The 20,889-nt window shown below is 44.6% G+C and overlaps 1 protein-coding gene across 2 annotated transcripts in view; it reads right to left on the bottom strand.

The window, feature by feature from the left end:
• SUDS3 (SDS3 homolog, SIN3A corepressor complex component) overlaps nucleotides 1-20,889 on the bottom strand; it is a 597,049-nt gene that overhangs the window by 115,588 nt on the left and 460,572 nt on the right. Inside the window, exon 22 of one of the 2 annotated variants that reach the window (XM_079942614.1) lies at nucleotides 16,101-17,280. The exons of the other annotated variant lie outside the window; for it this stretch is intronic. The gene's annotated coding sequence lies outside the window, so the exon portion shown is untranslated. Of the gene's footprint in view, nucleotides 1-16,100; nucleotides 17,281-20,889 lie in introns of those variants that run through there. 2 annotated transcript variants of the gene reach the window in all.

Genomic DNA, 20,889 nt, shown 5'->3' with positions numbered 1-20,889 from the left:
GGGACCAAAGGGACCAGGGCACCAATGTGAACTTCCGAAGCTCGCTGAAAGGCAACAGGAGGGGAAGAGGAGAGAAAGGGGGTGAGGAAGGCAGAGAGGACTCTGGAGTCACCGAGCATCCTTCCAGAAGTGTATCTACATTTGGATTTTTGGGTATTTGGATATTTGCGTGTCTGCTTGTGTGAGCGCGTGAGAGCACTGCTCGCTCTGCAGTGACCCCTTCTGGTCAACAGCTAGAGATGCATTTGCTGGCTTCTTGATGTGGGTTGCCCAGCCAGCAGGTGGAGGTAAGGGCTGGGGAGCTTGGAGGTGAAGGAAAGTGGAGGCTAGGCCCAGATGTGTTCCCTTCTCTCCCTCCTGCCCCAAATTCCCCACTCTCCCATCACTCTCAGGCACTATTTCCCACCCTGAAGTTGCTGTCATTTGAAATGCCATTGAGAACTGGCTCTTTAAGTAGCCCTTGATATTTGACACCATCCTTAGTCATGACATTGTGGTCTGAATTGAGTCACATGCCGGGGGAGAGGTAGATGGGATCCTACCCCCACCAGATCAATCAACATTTCCCAGCATGTTCCTGTTCTAAGTTCTTAGAATGTTGATAAAGTTTCCATTTGCACAATATTGTCTCTTTTGAACCTGACCAGCAGCCAGGTAAGGTGGGAGGGGAAGCTGTTGCTATTGCATTTTAAAGGTGAGGAAGTTGAGGTGTAGGATGGTCAAGTGACTTGCCCAAGGTGATTCTATAAGAGCAAAGGAAGTCTGTACAAAATACAGTTTCTGGTTTTTCGTGGTGGATAGGGGATCTTGGGATACCAGGCACCCCAGGGTGGCACACTGTGAAAACTGTCAGATACCAAAGGAGGCACCTACCGAGAAGCACACAGTGTTTAGACTTCTAAGTTGGGAGTCTTGGGTGATAAATTCAGGGCCTCGAAGCCAGACTGCCTGCCTGTGTTCAAATCTCAGCTCGGCTATTTCCTAATTGTGTGATCTTGGAAGAGTGACTTCACTTGTCTATGCCTCAGTCTCCTATTCAGTCACATGAAATTCTATAAAAATCAAATACCATGTGTGTAAATGGACCTTAGGTCTGGCTTCTCCAATGCGACTCAAACTCCAGTTCCTCCATCACTTTATCAATGCGTAACCACCTTGTTCTCATTCCCATAGGATATTGCTCTCTGTTTTACCAGGTGCAATCAGTCACCATGCTGAGACCTTTCAGTATGCTGGTTAATGAATACAAGCATGTGGCACGATCACTGCCTATCCTCTGTGCTACGCCGGTGTCAGCACTCTTTCTGAGACAAGACCTCAGAATCCTTCTCCACACATTCTTTAGATAGCCACCACTAAGTGGTTGGAGTTGGCATTCCAATTAAAATCAATTTGCTGGCCAAGTCTAGAGAGTACTTCTTTACCTGAACGGCATTGTTCTTTCATTAGAAAAAGGGAGACCAGGGAGAAGGGATTCCAGGATTTGCAAACCCAGGTACTCTAGAGCAGGAGCTAAAGAGATTCTTATACGTCCTTCTCTCTGATGATGCAAAAAGGCAGTACCACCAGCTCAGAGAAATAGCTGCCCCTCCTCCTGAGGCAGTTCAAATCCCACCTCACTAACATGACTGTGTTGAGGTAAACCCCTTACTCTCTCTGTCCATAAATTCTCTGAGTATAATATGGCTAATCATTATCCACCATCATCAAGGGACACCAGGGTACTTGACAGTCTGTACCCATTTCCAAAAGTCCAGTGAACAGTAAATGATTCAAATAATTACTGAGATAATGGGAAATATGATAATGAGACCAATTCATCTGTCTTTGTGCCCTTAAACAGGATCATGCTAAACTATTCAAATTACAAGATTCTGTATTTTTTCGTACAGACTTTTAAGGAGAAAAAATGATTCTATTACTCAGGGCTTACTAATCCCACTTCTTGAAAGTTCTACTTTATGTTTAATCTGAATCCCACCTTCTCTGTTTAATATCCATTTCTCTTCTAGAATATTGATATAAACTGCTCCAAATGCCCCTGGACCAACATGGATAAACCAGGAGTCCTCCTTCCTGGTTGTGTAGTTCCCAAGAGTCTATAAGACAAATACATTCATTGCTGTCTCAGATAATAATAACTGCACTTATCGAGTGTTACTATGTTCTATGTTCTAGTCACCATTTGTGTTAAACCTTTGATAAACGTTATCTCATTTAGGGCAGAGACCTAAATAGACATTTCTCCAAAGAAGACATCCAGATGGCCAACAGGCGCATGAAAAGATGCTCAATGTCGCTAATTATTAGAGAAATGCAAATCAGAACTACAATGAGGTGTCACCTCACACCAATCAGAATGGCCATCATTAAAAAGTCTACAAATAATAAATTCTGGAGAGAGTGTGGAGAAAAGGGAATCCTCCTACACTGTTGGTGGGAATGTAAATTGGTGCAGCCACTATGGAAAACATTACAGAGGTTCCTCAAAAAGTTAAAAACAGAGTTGCCATATGATCCAGCAATCCCACTCCTGGGCATATACCCAGACAAAACTATAATTCGAAAAGATACATGCACCCCTATGTTCATAGCAGCACTATGTACAATAGCCAAGACATGGAAACAACCTCAATGTCCATCAACAGATAAATGGATAAAGAAGATGTGGTATATATATAAAATGGAATAGTACTCAGCCATAAAAAATAATGAAATAATGCCATTTGCAGCAACATGGATGGACCTAGAGATTATCACACTAAGTGAAGCAAGTCAGAAAGAGAAAGACAAATATCATATATCATCACTCATATGTGGAATCTAAAATATGATACAAATGAACTTATTTACAAAACAGAAACAGACTCACAGACATAGAAAACAAACTTATGGTTACCAAAGGGGAAAGGGGGAGAGGGATAAATTAGGAGTTTGAGATCAGCAGATACAAACTACTATGAATAAAATAGATTAAACAACAAGGTCCTACTGTACAGCACAGGGAACCATATTCAATATCCTGTAATAAACCATAATGGAAGAGAATGAAAAAGACCATATATATATATATATTATATTGGGTTGGCCAAAAAAGTTCATTTGGCATTTTCCATAACATCTTAATTACATCATAAATGTAATTAATATATTTATATATACGTAATCTATTATATATATATAACTGAATTATTGTATATATATATATATATATATATATAATTGAATCACTTTGCTGTACACCAGAAACTAACACAATATCATAAATCAACTATATACTTCAATTTTTAAAAAAAGCATTATCTCATTTAATCCTTCTCAACAACTCTATGGGAAAGGAACTATCATTGTCTGAATTTTGCAGATTTGGAAACTGAGTTTCAGAGTGGTAAGAGGATTCAGTGTGTGCAAAGACCACATATTGAAAGAGTTGGGTACACACACAAAAAAGGCTGAAGACCAGAGAACATAGTTAGTGATGGAAGAATGGAGGAGAAATGGAACAGTTAGTGATGGAGGAATATGCTCCATGCAATGAAATGAGAGCACTGCCATTATTCTGCCCAATTTTAAAAGCCAATGACACTATATCATTATTTATCAAAGTAAGGTTCCTTGGAACCCTGGTGGCACACCCCCCCTCCCCCGCCACAGAAGGTTTTAGGTGGTAACCAGGCAGATGAAGTATTAAATAACCTCAGAGTACATGGTCATGTATGATGAGAAAGTATTCCTTTTATGACTTGCCTTCCTAGCTATTAGGTTACCTCCAGAAGTAAATCTCCATATTTTGATTTTCTGAAAATGTCTTGAACACATCTCTTAGGACTTACTTTTCAACAATGAGAAAGTACCTTCAGATTCAGAGGCATGGACAACTAGTATTTAGTAATGCTGCTTTGCCTTCATTGTATTTATTTTTATAGTTATCTTCCATTATTGGCATGTGACACTAATTTTTCCTTTCTAAAATGTCCTCTTTAAGGAAATTTGTTAGGTAAAGAGGTGATTCACGTTTGAACAACTTTTTACTATAGACAATTTCAAACATATTCAAAAGTAAAGATTAGCATAAAGTACCCATTTCTCCTGTGTACCCATTTCTAAGTTCAACAATTATCAACACATAGTTGATGCTTTTGGTCTTACTCTGACCCGCTTGCCACACTCCTAAATGATTCTGAAGCAAATCCAAGACATTGTATTATTCCAGTTGTAAATACTGCAGGATGTATCTCTAAATTGCTTTGTTTTTTTTTAGTATAATGGTGATATCGTTATCACACTAGACAAAATTAACAATAATTCCTTAGTATCATCAAATATCCAGTCAATGTCCACTTTTCCCCAACTGTCTTAAGTGTTTGTTTTTTGTTTATTTGTTTGTTTGAACTGGGATACCAATAAGGCTCATTCATTGTGGCTGACTGATGCTTCTCCTTCAGTATCCTCTTCTCTATAAGTTCCCCCCACCACGCACACACATATACATACATGCATTCCATTTCTCTTTCTTCTCTATTTTTGATAAGAAACTTGCTTGTTTGTCTAGTGGAATTTCCCATAATCTGTATTTTCCTGATTACATTGAGAGCATTTCTCTGTGCTCTCTATTTCCTGTTAAGTGATGGCTAGATCTAGAAGTTTAATCAGATTTAAGCTCAAAAGAAATTCCACCAGAAGGTTAATAATGTATGATTTTTTTCTTTTCTTGTGACGCTAGCTGAGACTGAAGATCTTTGCCTAATTTATTAGGGGTTGCAAAAATTGTGCTGTTCTAATCCATCATTTATTTTGATGTATTAGCTGGAATACTCCTATAGAGAAAGATCCCCTCATCAACTATTTGGGAAACTCGAGGCACCATTAGTAAAGAAAAGGCAGAATAAATACTTGATCCTTTCCCTTTATTTACTAGTTTAAATAACAATGAGTTGGTGTACTAATATTCTTTGAAAGTACTACTGAATTTTTTTATACTTACGATGAATTCATAGATTTAAATATATTTGATGTGCTTTGTTATTTTTTAAATAAAATTTATTATTATTTTCTATTTTTATTATTTTTTTGGCTGAGTTGGATCTTCGTTGTGGTGCACGGGCTTCTCATTGTGGTGCTTCTCTTGTTGCAGAGCTTGGGCTCTAAGAGCAAGGGCTTCAGTAGTTGTGGCTCACGGGCTCAGTAGTTGTGGCGCCCGGGGCTTAGTTGCTCCGCAGCATGTGGGATCTTCCAGGACCAAGGCTCGAACCCGTGTTCCCTGCATTGGCAGGCAGATTCTTAACCACTGCGCCACCCGGGAAGCCCTTAATTGCTACTATTATCCTTACTAATGCTAAAATTGTTTCACCTCTAGCCAGGAGAGTCTATTCAATTGGTTCCTGAGTCCTGTGAAATGACCCTAGAAGCCTCTGACGACTTTCTTGCTTTCTGCTATGTCCAGATATTCCAAGCTCAACTTACAAATTTCCTGACTGCCCCAGACCTGGAATCAGCCATTTCTCCAGACAGCACTGGTTCCTTTTAATGAGTGCCAAGGTTGCTCATCCCTGCTAGATTAGTCAGTCATTGTTTCTAGGACTTTTTAATATACAGACCTAGGAAATTTTATTTTAAGACAAAAAAATATATCACGATTTTCTACTGGTATCTCTGGCTCAAATAAGCGCTGCAGGTTTTTCTCATAAACCATAAATCTCACATTTGTATTTCCTTTCTGACATGCCAAAAATCCAAGTTTAGTGACACCAACATAATTACTCATTTTCTCTGTCCCACAATACACACGTTTTAGAATAAGCATACTTATACGACCACCTATAATATGATTACTGAAATCAGTTTCAGATTTTGTTTTAACCTCTCACTTGGGTGTATATTCAGATTACTGTTTTATTTTGTTTTGTTTTGTTTTTTTGCGGTACGCGGGCCTCTCACTGTTGTGGCCTCTCCCGTTGCGGAGCACAGGCTCCGGACGTGCAGGCTCAGCGGCCATGGCTCATAGGCCCAGCCGCTCTGAGGCATGTGGGATCTTCCCGGACCGGGGCACGAACCCGTGTCCCCTGCATCGGCAGGTGGACTCTCAACCACTGCACCACCAGGGAAGCCCCAAATTACTGTTTTAAAGTCAAGTGGAATAAAATCACATTGAGGTGTATTTATTTACATTTAAGCTTGATTTTTAGGGATTGTTTTTAATATAACTTTATTTTTTAATTATGTAAACTATTTACAGTGTTCTAAAGTCAAAAATTCCACAAAGTATATTCGAAGAAGTCTAGACACCCTGTCCTGTCCACCCTCTTTACTCTATCTCCATAGATAATTTAATTTTTTTTATGGTTTATCTTTCCATTTAAAAACTATTCCTCATCCAAAGTTATTCCATTTTTCTTAAAGTGTCAAGACTAAGTAAGAGCACAGGTGAGACACAGATGCTACAGAAATCCTAAAGTAGTATTCAAACTACTAATGTTCAGGACATATTGTATCATCTATCTGTGTGTAATAGCCTGACCCGCCTTTTCCAGGCCTGGAAAGGGGCATTGCCAGCATTTGACTCAAAGGCCTTTTTGCCCAGAGGTGTGTAGCAGAGCTCCTTTACTTATAAGCAGAAAGTATCTGGCATATGCACATGTGGGCATCTCATCAACTGCACTATGCTGGTGTAATATTTAAATGTGGACACACAAATCTGTGTTCTTCTCAACAGCAAGGTGGGAAAAGAACCTGCCTAAGAGAATCCAATTTTGCATCTAAAAGCATCCCTCCACCTGTCATGATGGCTCACCTTATTTAGTGTATGTGTGTGTATGTACTGTATATTGCCTCTAGTGCCTTCTGCTGTTAAAGATAGGACGCAACTTCTGAATGTATCTCGCTTTGTCTCGTCTGTTACTTCTTTTCTCCTGAAAGGAGCACAGAAGCCTCTCCTGGAATGCTTTGAAGCAGAAGACAAAGGCAACTGACCTTTGGTTTGGAAAAAAGAAAGGACAGAAAGAGAAAACCGAGGCTGTTCCTATGCCCCTGCAGGCCGCGGATCTCTAGGCAGAGCTGAAGCCAGGCACCTTCTGCAGCCAGGGCCTTTGGGGACAGTTCTGTGGCAGCAGGACCCTCCCTATTGCCTTGCCCCTGGATTGGATGTTGCAGAAATAATTACCAAACAAACCGATAGTCCGTGTTGTGACGTGACCACAGTTGTTGACGCATCATCTCCCTCCTGGAAACTTAGTTTGCCTTACAGGCAGGCCAGATTCTAAGCAAGCTCCTGCCAGCCCAAAGCCCAGAATACCTTCCAATGCATTTAAGCTTTCCTCTCTGTGCAAGAACTTTACGAACATTTTCACCTTTTACTCCCTGCGGCGGCCCTTTGAAGCAGGCTCTGTAGGAAGCGAAGGGATTGTCTGAGATTATACATCCAGAACGTCTAGGGGGCATTTCTCTTTTACTTTGTTTGGGGGGCATGATTAAAATAAATAAATTAATCAAAATAAATTTTGTTTTTAGAAAAGTGATAAATGCTATTTTTAAAAAATCCCTCTCAACTAGACTTTATAGAGGATACCCTGGGTCTATGATTCAGGAATTTGAGCAACAAGCTTGACTCTTGGCCCCCTCTCCTTCAAGGGGTCTTCAGACGAGGCTGGACAATGTACAGAAGGCTGGAAGGGCCAGGATTCCTGTCCTCATTAAACTTGGGCAACTCATTCCTAACTCTGGCCTCAGTTTTCCCACCGGAAATTATACGGTTGGGTTCTCAGAGGTCTTCAACTGGCACTCCACAGGATGAATTTCTGGCCTACAGATGTGTTCTGTTTGAAGCCCACAAGGTATTCAAAAATAGAGAATTTCAATGACTACAGGTCGAAGGCAAATGCTCTCCTTTTCGCCACAGACCCCACCATTCTTAATTGCATCTCACCCAGCCTTCCTCGGGCATAAACATTTCCACCCTCAACCCAGTAGCAACTCCTGGACTTGGGCATCTCTAAGGGCCTTCCCAGGGGTGACATTTTACAGTTTCTTCACGATTTTGTTTGCTTGGAATAGTCATAAGAGTCATTTTAATAAGAGCAGAAATTTAGCATTTGTTGAGTGATTACTGTCTGCCTTTGCATTGGATTAAGCATGAGTCATCTTTCTCCCTCTCATAATGATCCAAGGACAAAGCTATTACTGTGGTCCACCCTTTGCATATGTGGAAGCTGAGGCTCAAAGAGACGAAGCGCTTTGCCCAAGGTCACACAGGTGGTGACAAGTGGAAGAGCTGGGATTTAGGTCTAGGCCTTTCTGAGCCCAGGAGCGATATTCAAAATACTTAACAACTAGGGCAGCATGGAGCCGACTAACCAGATGGATGCTAGGCCTAGGGTAGCCTGGGTTCCAGGGAAATGGATGGAGTGACCAGGATGGTGCAGACAGTGGGCCCTGGAGGGGGATGAGAGGAGCACGTATTTACTGAGATGAATGGAAGTACTTCAATATTAAACATCCAGTGTGACTGGAACTGCTCTCTGGCTTCATGGCTGGACTGCTCTTTACCACACCACTAAGCCCGTTGCATGATGAGTCAGAGGCACCTAAGGTATCTTTAGCACATGTGTTCCAGAAACACACAAAAAATGGTGTTGAACAGAAGGCAACGATGCCAGGTGATTCTGGGGGACAGGTCTCCCGAGAGACGGAGAAATGGGGAAACAGAAATACAGACAGGCTCCCTGCTTTCAGAAACTTAGAAATAAAAAAGGGCGGTGGAGCTGACCTGGAAAGACAGTTCTGTGGGTTTCTACATGAGTTGAAGGAGGCTAGAATGAATATTAAGTGGACCACTTAATATGGCTCTGGCCCCAAACCACAGAGAGTGTAACTGACTCTTAAAGAAGTAATTCAAGTTATGTGCCCTTTCTAATTATTATAACTCATTTACAAAATTTATTGGGCACAGACTAAGTGCCAGGGATTATACCAAGTGCTGAGGTTTCAACAAGAAGTAGGAAACTGTCTCTGCCTTCAATGAGCCCACAGTCCAGGGTGAGGGGAGGGGGCGTAGGCAAGCAGCCTGGCAACGCCTCTGGGCTGCGATCTGTGATATCACCCCTCAACTCAGAGGGCTGAGGATGCACACAGAAGGAGTACTCGTCTCTGTGTTGAGGCGGTCAGGGAAAAACCAGACCCTAAGTGTAGGTTATCCAGGCCAAGGAGGCAGGGAGAGGGAGAGGCCACTCCAGGGAGAGAGCTCACAGGTACACAGACCCAGAGCTTAGAGTCCAGCAGCGATTCTCACAGTGGAGTCCAGACCAGCAGTAGCAGCATCTCCTGGGATCTTGACGGAAATGCAAATTCCCAGGCCCCACCCTAGGCTTATTGAGTTGCACACTCTAGGAGGTAGGACCCAGCAATCTGTTTTGACGAGTCCTCCAGGTGAGGAACGCAGAGAATAGGATTTCCTCGAGGCTGAGGGTCGGAAGCCTGGCTGGAGAGTAGGGTAGGGCCGGGTCACAGAAAGCCTGTGTGATCAAGGTCTTATCTTTAGGGCCACGAGGCACTTTCGAGGATTTCAGAAAGAGCAGTGACATGGCACTGGCTTTTTCAACCCACATAAATGCTCCTCAAAACTGCTCAGCTGCTTCCTCCCTCTAAGCCTTTGCATTTGCTGATCCATTTGCCTGCAACCTTCTACCTGCAGACTTTAAAAATATGAATTCCTTCTCATTATTCAGATCTCAGTTCAAATACTAATTCCTCTAATCACCCAATAATAAATGGTCCTTCTGTTCTCCTCCGCCCCGCCCTTCAGCTTGTTTTGTTTTCTTATAGCTCTTATCTCCACCCATAATCATCTTGTTAATTACGTGTTTATTTGGCTATTGTGAATAATGCTAAGATTAACATTGGTTTATGTGTATCTGCTTGAATCTCTGCTTGAAGTTATTTTGGGCATGTGCCTAAGAATGGAAATGCTGGATCATGTGGTAATTCTATGTTTCATTTTTCTAGGAACCTACCCCTCATTTTACATGTCAAGGAACTGAAGGCTGGAGTGGGTACAGGATATGCCTAAATTCATAAAGCACTGCGTAGGTGGTAGGGTTGTAAACAGACTCCTGGACTCTTTATCAATCCCAGATAGTGGAGAGCAATAAAGGGAGAGGAGAAACCAGAGGGTCACGATCAAGGAGACTGGCAGGGGTTGGGTATCCGCTGGGCAGAAGGGTCCACTCTTTGGCAGTCAATTTTTCTAATACTGGGCCGACAGCACAGTCAAGTCTCTATGATAGTAAGCCTAAGAGGCTGGGTAAGCAGGATAGAGTGGAAGAAGGAAGACCAGGAAAAAACAGAAATTGCATTAAAACGGTTTTGCCCAAGTGCTTGGGAGCAGGGACCTACATCTTGGGAGAAGGGAGGAAGCAAAGAGAATGGATGGGAGCATCTTGGCTTCAGAACTCTGGGCTAATGCTGTAAAAGGCCTGCTCCTAAATAAATTACAAGTAAAACTGGAGGAACAAAACTCCTACCTGGGAGACAAACTCCAGCGCTAGTACAGCAAGAAATAGAAAGCTTAGAAAGCTTCGTAAGAGTGTGGGCTGGGAATGGAGCCTGCAGGCCTGGATATAAATCCCCAGCTCTTCCACTTACCAACTTTGTGACTTTTGGTATGAGACAAGCCCTGAGGCCCTGTGAAATGGGACAGCGACAGTACCTACTTCCTAGAGAACTGATACAGTGATGGCAATGCACCTGCTGATGCCGAGGAGTCATCCACTCCCAGTGATTCTGGACCCTGGTCGCACCCTAGGATCACCTGGACACATCTTGAAATTACTGATGCCTGGGCCGCACTCCCTAAGATTCTGGTTCAATTGGTCTGAGGTTGTGCCTAGTAATTTTTTTTAAGCTCCCGAGTGATTCTAATGTGCAACCAAAGTTGAAAAACAGTGTGTTCCAGTACTTTTCAAGAATCGCTTTGGGATCTTGTTAAAATTTAGATTCTGATTCAGTAGGTCGAAGGTAGGCCAGAGATTCTGCATTTCTAACCAGCTCCCAGGTGATGCCTGGAGATACTAGTCCCCAGACCTCACGCTGAGTAGCCAAGTTTTAAAAAGCCTACTCTGGGCCTGGTATGACCCAAATGAAGTGCTTGCTGAATGTCGGCTCAGAAGTAGTAAGGATATTCAGTGGGTTGTGGAGTGAGGGGGCCTGATCCAGTAGTCAGAGTAAAATCGCAAACATCCTAGAAGCAGCACAGGGCCTGCCGCCTCAGTGTGGGCTTTATGTGAAGTGAGTAACTCTTTCGGGTAGTTTCTGCTGCTCGCAGGGACGGGCGCTGGAAGGCCTGAGTGTAATGATAATTGTGAACCAGAGTCCCGTGGCTGCAAGTCAGCTGGAGTCTGGGTTCATACATGCAGGTTTGAGTCACACGGAAATCAAAGCTACCGGCCTAGGAAGTGACCTTTTGGGGACAAGGCTGGGGCACTCCATTAATTTATTCAGGGAGTATTGACAGAACATCTCCTGGAACACAGCGGTACTGGGCACTGGGGTCTAATGAAAACCACAGCCCCTGCTTCAAGGAGCTCACAATCCAGTAGCTGCGGCACAAACCATTAAACAGGCAAAATTCAGAATTCAGAGTGATCGGCGCTCTAACGGAGACAGCTTTTGAGAAGGGTCCTTGGCCCAGCCCGAGAGAGTTACGGGAAGATTCTTAGAGGAAGCAACAGCTGAGCTGAACCGTAAAACAGTAATAAGAGTTCCCCAGGAGAGGAGGTGGGAGCAGAGAGTGTCCCAGGCGGAGGCAAGAGCACAGGCTAAAGCAGGAGGTAGGAGAGAACAGAGCCTCTTCCCAGAAGTAGCTCAGTTCATTGGCGTCGGGGCTAGGGATACAGCTAGAGAAGAAGCGGGAGCTGTCGAAAGGGCATGAATGTCACACTAAGGCATCTGTACTTCTTTTTGAAGCCAGAGGTCTATAGGATTAATGAAACCCTTGAAGTTCTCTGAAAAGTTTGTGCTTACATGTCTATATGCACTATCCTGGGATAAAACTACTGGGTCTCCATCAGAGTGTCCAAGGGATTACAGATCCCCAGCTAGGTAAGAATCCCTGGGAGCTGCAGATGGGATTTAAGCCTCCCATTGGGTAGAGCTCATTCTGTGCAGGAATAGAAATGTCACAAACACTGGGATGGAGGGCCCAGGGGTAGAAGAAGAAACTACTACCCTGTTCTTTCCTTCCCCCTTGAATCTTTGCACATCAGTTCTCTGCGCTGGGATGCTTTCTCTTCCCCGCTGCCACCCACACCTCACCTAGTTAAGTCTTATTCATCCTCCAGGATTCGACTCAGAATCTTCCCCAGCCTTGGAGAAGACCGGCCCCCTCCCAGGATACACACCTGTAGCTCATTTGAAACAACTGCCACACATTGTGATTATATAATAAATAATGTAAGTCATCATTCAAAACTATCTGCACCCCTCCTATCTACTGGCATAAGCACTCTTTGTTGGAAGATATCATCCACTGTGTTCATAGCTATAATCTCAACACCGTGAATGGGTCCTGGCACATAGTGGAGACTCAAGAAACATTACTGAGCGATGGCATGAATATTTATTTGAGTGAATGAATGAGTGCATTCACAGAGTTGACCACTACCACCTGAATTCTTTTCCCTCGCAGCCCTAGCCCTAACTCCCACCCAACTCTTCATTTTGTATTTTAAGCCCTTCTCCTCGCAGTCCAGTAGGTACGGTGGGAAAGAGCTGCAGGAGGGAATCAATTGGACCAGGCAGGTTTCTGAAGCCCCTGCCCCAGTGGTTTCATATGGACATTTTTAATCACTTAGTGAGCAGATGCACTCTATGGGTGAGAATCCAAGGACCTTTCCAAATTGGTTAGCAAATTCCATCACTGACCAGCAGCAGCATGGCCTTCACGGCTGCATTTTGAAAATCCTGGTATCTATTTTCTAACGAGCACGTTGCCTTATTTGGCTTATTCCTTTTAAGCTCCCAGGAAGGTGGGAAGACTTTCAGTTGTTCTACGTCACCCTATGTGAAGAGAAGAAAAATACCCACATTACAATAGCAGTTTGGGGTCTAATATTATTAGAGTAAGGATGAGTAATTCGGAAAGCAAAGAGTGCAACTACGGTGAGTCAAGACAGTCTTTTAATGGGTGTCACATTAGCAGCATCAGCCCCCGTGTTCTAACTCCTCCCCAAAGCTTTCACCTGACCTCATCAAGTCTAAACCTCTGTGAGCCTCAGTTTTCTAATCTGTAAAGTGGGGAGAACAGCATTTTCTCTGATAAGATTGTTGGGAGGATTATAGGAGATAATGTATGCAAAGTATCTGCTTCTATATTTCCTTCTCCCACACTAGCCCACACATTTAAGCAATTTTAAGATTAACATAACTATTGGACCCCAAATTCTAAGCAGCCCCTGCAACAGAGGGCAAAAATGTGAAGCTTTGGGTCAGGGGTTTTGCAGAACAATGGTCAAACAGAAAAGAAAGAAACTACGTAGAATGAAATGAAATTTCCAGGGTGGTTAAACCCATGGGTTTTGATGTCAGGCAGGGCTAGATTCAAACCCCACGTCTGCCTCTTACTACGAGACCTCCAGCACGTGACTTTCCCTACTGAAACTCCTTTCTTTATGGTAAAATGAGAAGTGTAATATCAGCCTTACAGAGTTGTTGTTAAGATTAAAATGGGGTGACATCAAAGCACCGAGCAACCTGTAGCTCCCAGATAAATGTCAGCCCTTACAAGCACACCCCTCTACCTTTCCACGGGCAGTTCCTTCCTTGAATTCCTCCTTACCTATGAAGATTTCTCAGACCAAAAGGAGTTTGGTGGAGCAAGCTGGTGGATGAAAAAAGCAAACTAACTTCCCCTACTTCCTCACTTACTTAGGACATAACCCCACCACCCCAGAGATCAGGACCTTCATTGACTCAAGTCTGAGGTCCCTCCCAATGGTCCCTCCCACAGCTGCTGAGGTCAACAACCTCCTTCAAAGGATAACAATAGAGTACAAGGAGGGATGTCGGATCCCACTGACCTCCAGGGACCCTCCTGTCTTTGGAATCCACGTCAGGCCCCTCCCTCTGAATGAGAACAGCTGTACCAGTGCCCCATGCAGATTCTGGGAACTTGCCCTTGACTTGGCCTCAGAATTACATTTCTGTAAAGATAGTTCCTTAAACCTCTGTAGCTCTGTTGACCATGATTCCAGGCATTGTTTGGTCATTCCTCAGCCCTTCCTCCCTTTGTCCCTCCCCCTTTGTCCTGTCCTAATTGGACACATCTGTCACTTTCAGGTCTGCATTGCTCATCTGTCATGGTTCACAGCCAGGAAGAGACAAGGGAAAAGGCCAGATGAATGTTTTGCCAATAAGAGGAAGACGTGGATGTTTTAAAATTCTCCATCTCTCAGGGTAATCATGTCCCTCATCCCCAACTCAGAAATAATAATAATAATAGCAACTATTTAACTACTTGTCGTGGGCTCACCATATAACAGGCATTACACTAAGCACTTTACGGCATTATTTCATTTAATCTTTACAACAAACCCATGGGGGAGATGTTACCATACTGCAGATGAAGAAACTGAGGCTCATGAACTTAAATCATTTGCCCCAGGAGCTTCTCACAGCTGTAAGCAGTGGAGCTGGGGACTGGAAAGCCAGTGTTCCTGATTCCAAACTTCTGTGCTTAACCTCACTTAATAGAGCCTCCACTCAGCCACCTTCAAAGACTCCTATCGGTCTACCCGATGGACCTCAAAATTCTCAAGAATTTTGGGCTCTCAAGACGCTTCAAGACCTGGTCTCCATCTGCTTCCGCAATCTCATCTCCCACTAATGCCCTCCTAGAATCCCCCATGGCAGGTATTTTGGAGTCCCTTTTACTTAAGAAGTCCCTCAGATCTGAGCCCTCTCCCACACCATTCCTCACCCCTTAGCATGCTATTGCCCTGACCCAAGTCTACCCATGTGGCAAGCTCGAGCTCGAGCCCCATCTTGCCCAGCACACCACACCCAATGAGTCCACCTTCATCTCAATTTCATAACACTTAGGGTCTGATGAAGCACGCGGCCCACCCCACAGATGACCCTGAGTTACTGTGTCATCATTCCTCATGTGGGTGTTTCATCTCCCCATCTTGACAGCCACCTACTGTCAAGAGGTGAGGAGACATGTCACAGCCCACGTGTCTCTTGTATTCTCTTATGCAGAACACGACAGGTGTCGAGCCAGTGTTTGATGACCGACCCCCTTCTCCCCTCTTCTTTTGTCATCTCCATTCTTACTTCTTCTTCCCCCTCTCCTCCTCATGCTTTCCTTTTGGATTTCATTCTCTTCGTTTTGCTCCCCTCTGCTCCCCTTTGCTTTTTTAAGTGTGGCAGGCAGCTGCTGACGTGGCTCCCAACGCCCTCTGCCCCTGATACTCACAGCCTTGTGTAACCCCCGCCTCTTTGGTGTGGGTGACTTGCTTCTAATGAACAGAATGCAGTGAAGGTAATGGTACGTCACCTCCATGGTTAGACGACAGAGGCTGTGACTCTCCTGTTAGCGCTCCCTTGCTCGCACTCTTTCTTGTCCTCTCCCTTGCTCCCTCTGACGAAGGCAGTTCCATGTTGTGAGACGCTCTGTGGAGAGGCCCACATGGCGACAGATCAAAGAAGGCCTCTGGCCAACAGCTCATGAAGAAGTGAAGTCTCCGTTCAACAAGCTGCAGGAGACTGACTCCTGCCGACAACTGCATATGAGCGAACATGACAGTGGGTCCTTCCCAGCTGAGTCTTCAGACGACTGATGATGCAGCCCGGGGCCACACCTTGATGGCAGCCTTGTGAAAGACCCAGGGCCAGAGGACCCACTAAACCAGGACAGACTTCTGGTCCACGGAAATTGAGATAATACATATGTTGTTTGTAAGGGGGTGAATCGTTAAGCAGCAGTAGATGGCTACGACACTAAGCATTCATTTGCTCAAACATTTGTTGAGCATTTAACATCATGTCCCTGTTACATGAGGGGATGGTCTGATGACTCAGGCATGGCTCTCTCATTTTGAAAAGCTCTAGTCTCGTTGGGAGCTGGGAAGAGAGACAAGTTATCAGGTCACTGAAGTATCATTTCAGTGAAAAGCCCTAATAGGGAAAGGAAGAGGAACCTAGTCGAGATGTCATTCTGCTTAGGAGAATCCGAGAGGCTCCAAAAGTGGAGAACGTTGAGCTAGGCCTTGAAAACAAGTAGGAGGTCATCAAACTGCGGAAGTTACACAGGAGGGAGGGAAAAGCATTCCTGGCAAAAGGAACATGATGAACAAAGACACAGCGGCATGAAAAGGCTTGTCATAATTGGGTAAACAGTGAAAAGTTTGGCATTCCCTATTCTGACTCTTCTGTAACAAAAAGAACAATATGATTTGATTTTTTTTTTTTTGGTGGTACGCGGGCCTCTCACTGCCGTGGCCTCTCCCGTTGCGGAGCACAGGCTCCGGACGCGCAGGCTCAGCGGCCATGGCTCACGGGCCCAGCCGCTTCGTGGCATGTGGGATCTTCCCGGACCAGGGCACGAACCCGTGTCCCCTGCATCGGCAGGCGGACTCTCAACCACTGCGCCACCAGGGAAGCCCCCACTGTTAAGTTTTAATACTCAGCATCTCATTGAATTTCTACCACATTCCTACAAAATGGAAAATCTCCATTTATAAGTGAGGAAACTGAGGATCAGAGAGTAGAAGTGACTCAAGCGCTCAGGGTCCCAGAGCAAGTCACTGGCTAGGCTGGGATTTGAGCATTGAACTGTGTTACTCTCGAGCAGCTCTCTCGACCATCTGCTGCCTGTGTCACAGCTGTGACAGGTGGCTCCAAAGGGAGAGGCTTCCAGTTTCCTCTGGATAGGATAAGTCTCTCCAGGCCTGTGGACCCACACACTCCGCTCACAGCCTGGTATGAAAACAAAGAGGCCGGCCCACTCAGGCTCCCCGCCGTCCTGGGGCAGGAATAGAGTGCAGTAGAGAAGGGCGCAGGCCTGGGTTCAAACCCTAGCTCCTCCATTTACCATCTAAGTGACCTTAGGCGAAGCATTTAACATCTCTGAGCCTCGGTTTTCCTATCAGTAAAATGGAGAGATAATAACAGCACCCACTCATGGAGTCAATGTGATAATCCACAGAGAGCAGAAGCAGAGGCGGTGAGAGGACGCCATGAAGATGAAGGGCCTCGGTAAGTCTGTCCACGTAAAAATTCAGAGACAGGAACCTGAAAACGAGACAGGGAGAGGCCAGGTAGCCCCGTATATTCTCCTCAGGTTCTGACGACTTTGCAATTCTGATTCCCTCATATCCTTAAAACCAATGTGCCATTTTCTTGAGACCACCTGATGTTGAGGGGGAGAAGATGGGAGGGGGAACACTTATTCCCCAGGCCTCATGTTTCCCTATAGGAGGACCTCCAGTAGAGTGACACTCCTGGCCTCTTGCCCCACCTGACTGGTGCACCTGGAAGAAGGAACTGAACTTGCTCTGCTAGTCTCTCTTTGGGGATCTGCTTGCCTGCAGAGAAGGTGCATTCTGGGCTTAGCAGAGCAGGCTTTGTCCCATCGGTTTTGCCTGATGCTGGGATTGGGGGTGAGTTCAACTGAGAAGAGTATTAGCAAGCTGTGTCCTCCAAAAGAGCTTCTTATCAGTAACAAAGCTGACACCTTGATCTCCATCTGACTGGCTCTTTTGTGTCTCTTGCAATTAGTTTCCAACCACCTTGAAAGGGTTCACTCCCCTCTTTTTACATTGCTCACTCCAACCCTCCATTAAGTCTCCTTGTCATGATTCCAGATGGCGGTCCGAAAGCAAACTTTCTGCCAAGACAGCTCTTCCTTGGCTTTCCTCTCGCCTGACATTCTGGCTTCCCACCCACCCAGGTCCTGAATCGTACAGCAATTTGGCGGATCCACTTCATACCCATGCCTTGCCCTCTGCCAACCCTGCAGATGCCTTGACTCATCCAAGTCATTTCTAATTACATCTTGGCTGATAACTATTCTAGCAATTTCTTCTTGTCTGGTACATGTTCCAACTTTTCCACTTTCTTACTGAATCTTATAAAAAAAAAGGAACTTGGTAACTCTGGCATTTTTGAATCATCATTAATTTCAAGCTTGTCTTATTTTATTAGCTGTTCTACATTCCCTCTGAGATCTCTTTTCTCCTTGACGGATCTGAAAACCTCCATGTATTTTCTTTCCCATAACTGAGCTAGGACTAACTTGAACTAACTTATTCTAACGAACATGCAGAAGCAGCAGTAGATGTAGCCTCAGGGTGGGGCTCCCAGGTGTAGACTGCTGGCACCGTGAGCCCTCAGAACATCTCTTCCAGGGGCTTGCTGATCCTCTGTCTGTTCTGAAATACCTGCCAAGAATTAGCTTTTCTGAACTAATCAGAGGCAGGCAAAAGTCTCCAGAAGGGCACTATGATGCACATACTCACTGAGAGGAAGGTGAGCTCATCGACTCACCTTCCCCCGTTAACACATATGAAATGATTTTCTTTTCTCCCTCCAGATAAGCTCTCTTGTCTCTGGCTGAGAGTTCCCTAGGGGATTAGGGAGCAGCGAGGTGTCTTATGGGGGAAGAGCAGAGAAGAGGGTCAGGTCCAGAGTGTGATTCTCAATAGCACTGTCTAGAAGAATGTCCCATGATCATGGAAATCGTCTGCATCTGTGCTGCTGATAGAGCAGCTACAAACGACATGAAATGTGGCTAGTGTGATAAGAACTGAATTTTTTATTTTATTTACTTTTAATTAATTTAAATATAAATAGCCACATGTGACTAGTGGTTACTATACCCAACAGTGCAGCTCTACAAAATGCTACTTTGGGGTTATCTGGACCTTCCTTCTACAGTAGCCACAGTTCTTTGTGAGTCCTGATCTGATCCATCTGATTCACAGAATCTGGGGCCAGTGGATGGATGTCATGATGCTCCAGGCCCATGGGAACTACCCTCTAGTAGATATTTCAAGCAAAGGTCACACATGGGTGGTCCACAGGCAAAATTCAACCTGTACGCCTGTTTGACTTATACAATTTTTAAAAAGTCAACTGGTTGCTGACATTTAAAAACCAAGAGGTTTCACATAACGATTTGCATTTCTAGCTTTTCTTGAAGAAACCAGAAGACCCCACCGGCCAACATTCAGATGGAGATGGGTAGCAGCAGCGTCCTTCACATAGGACAAGTTTGCCACAGTTCCCACCCCTCCCTATGGTCTAAACGTCCCATGTAGGCGTTTGGGTTTGTTCGTCCTTGCATCATGCTTCTAAGCACACATGGGCTTTTGTTAGGCTTCAGACATCCTGAGCTCAAATCCCATTTCTGCCTTATCACAAGCTGTGTGACCTTGAACAAGTGATTTCACCACTCAGAGCCTCAGCTTCCTCCTAAGTAAAGTGGGGAAAGTAATAAAAACAGACTCCAGAGTGTTGTAAGGATCTGAGGGAATAGTACCTGTAAAACTCTTGATATAGAACCAGACTCAGGGAAGTGCTCCAAAGATTAACGGTCGATGCTGGAAGGAGAAAAGGGAGGATGAGGAAATGGAGGAAGAGGAGACACGAGAAAATAAAGAGAGAAGAAGCGGAGAAAGAGGGGAAGAAGGAAGAGTCAGAGGGAAATACAAGCTTCTAGTCAGTTTCCAAACACATCTAAGACCCACGAAGAAGGAAAAAACAACCTCTTTCCCCAGTGAAATATTCCCTAATTCCCTACAAAACAGCACCATAATACCACACCCACCCGCGGTGTAAGCCCATGGGCACGGGGTGAGAGTTGAGAGGTTATGAAGGTACTAAAGCAAGGAAATACATCAGCTGGCCCCTAGCACCTCTGCCCTTGGATCTGCAACCTTTGTCCTGAGAACCAGCTCTTAGAGGCATTTGGGACTTTGTGACAGAAACACCAAAGGGTCTGGGCTTCATGAAATCCATTCGGGCTCAAGTCCCTCCCTCACATCCAGCGTCTATAATCAGAAGAGATCTCCAGGTGGCATAGGTTGGACATGTCTATCAAAGGAAAAGCAAGCCCTTCTAAGACAAATCCAGGGAAAGTTACCAGCTATCTGTTCGCAAAAAGTAAAGAAATGCAGGAGATCTGGCTAAATTCTCAGGGAGTTATGACCTCAGGTTCCCAGCGTTTAACTTTGCACAGTTTCTCAAAGTTAATTCAAGGACCATTTAATATGCTGGGAGAGGCACATCAAAATGCTGATTCCAAGGCCTTGCACCAGACACGTGGATTCAGTGGATTCCGTTCACCTGGAGGGTGGGGCTAGGGAATCTGAATTTTGTAGATATACAAGCTGTTCTACTTATATGACTTATTGAATCAAGGCATATTAATGCTGGGGAGGCATAGTTAGCAGCTGGTGAGACTAGCAAGATCACTGCAAATTGGAGTGGTCAGGGAAGGCTTCTTGGAGGAAGAGAGCCAGCCCTTTTGCTGGGTCTTGAAGTATCTAGATGGGGGCCACGGGAGGAGATGAATGCACTCACTGATTCATTCACCAGATTCTTACTGAACACCTGCTATGTGCCAAGCTTTGTTCTAGTAAGCAAGACAGAGAAAACCCTCTGTCCTCATGAATCTAGTTGGCAGAGGTGGGCAATAAACAAAATATGGAAGCAAAATACTTAGCTTGTAAAATGGCGATAAGCACTAGGAGAAAAACGAGACCTTTGGTGGAAACATGTTTCAAATTTGGATATGAGATAATATTATATCAATACAAGCATGAGTCCCAGTCTAGCGGTCAGATGTTGGCAGGAGGCTGCCCATTGTGGTAAACCATCACACCCAAGATCCATCCATTC

The sequence above is a fragment of the Stenella coeruleoalba genome (assembly GCF_951394435.1).
Source record: "Stenella coeruleoalba genome assembly, chromosome: 14".
Taxonomy (NCBI): Eukaryota; Metazoa; Chordata; class Mammalia; order Artiodactyla; family Delphinidae; genus Stenella; species Stenella coeruleoalba.
The sequence above is the reverse complement of the archived record's forward strand: the minus strand, read 5'-3'. Positions and strand labels throughout refer to the sequence as shown.